Source organism: Ailuropoda melanoleuca, chromosome 6, assembly GCF_002007445.2.
Source record: "Ailuropoda melanoleuca isolate Jingjing chromosome 6, ASM200744v2, whole genome shotgun sequence".
NCBI lineage: Eukaryota > Metazoa > Chordata > Mammalia > Carnivora > Ursidae > Ailuropoda > Ailuropoda melanoleuca.
The window spans coordinates 89,408,549-89,408,885 of NC_048223.1; the positions used below are offsets into that span (position 1 = coordinate 89,408,549).

At 25.2% G+C, this 337-nt stretch overlaps 2 protein-coding genes across 6 annotated transcripts in view; one reads left to right on the forward strand and one right to left on the reverse strand.

Moving 5' to 3' along the window:
* WDFY4 (WDFY family member 4) overlaps window positions 1-337 on the forward strand; it is a 290,100-nt gene that overhangs the window by 250,181 nt on the left and 39,582 nt on the right. The gene's annotated exons all lie outside the window — the stretch shown is intronic.
* Window positions 1-337, reverse strand: part of LRRC18 (leucine rich repeat containing 18) — a 28,950-nt gene that overhangs the window by 23,623 nt on the left and 4,990 nt on the right. The window lies entirely within an intron of this gene.

A 337-nucleotide genomic window follows, 5' to 3' on the forward strand; every position in this document is an offset into this window, starting at 1 on the left:
TATATACATATTTAATAGAATTATATTATATATTTATATATTTAATATATAAATATTTAATTATATTATGTATTTAATATAACTATGTATTATGTATTAAATATAACTAATATATTATATTATTAAATATTTATATATTTATATATAATTATATATTATTATATATTATATAATAATAATAATTATTATTATTATCATTAGGTCTATGAGTGAAGGGGGTGGGAGATACAGGCTTCCAGTCACGGAATGACTAAGTCACAGGAATAAAAGGCACACCCTAGGGGCGCCTGGGTGGCACAGCGGTTAAATGTCTGCCTTCGGCTCAGGGCATGATCCC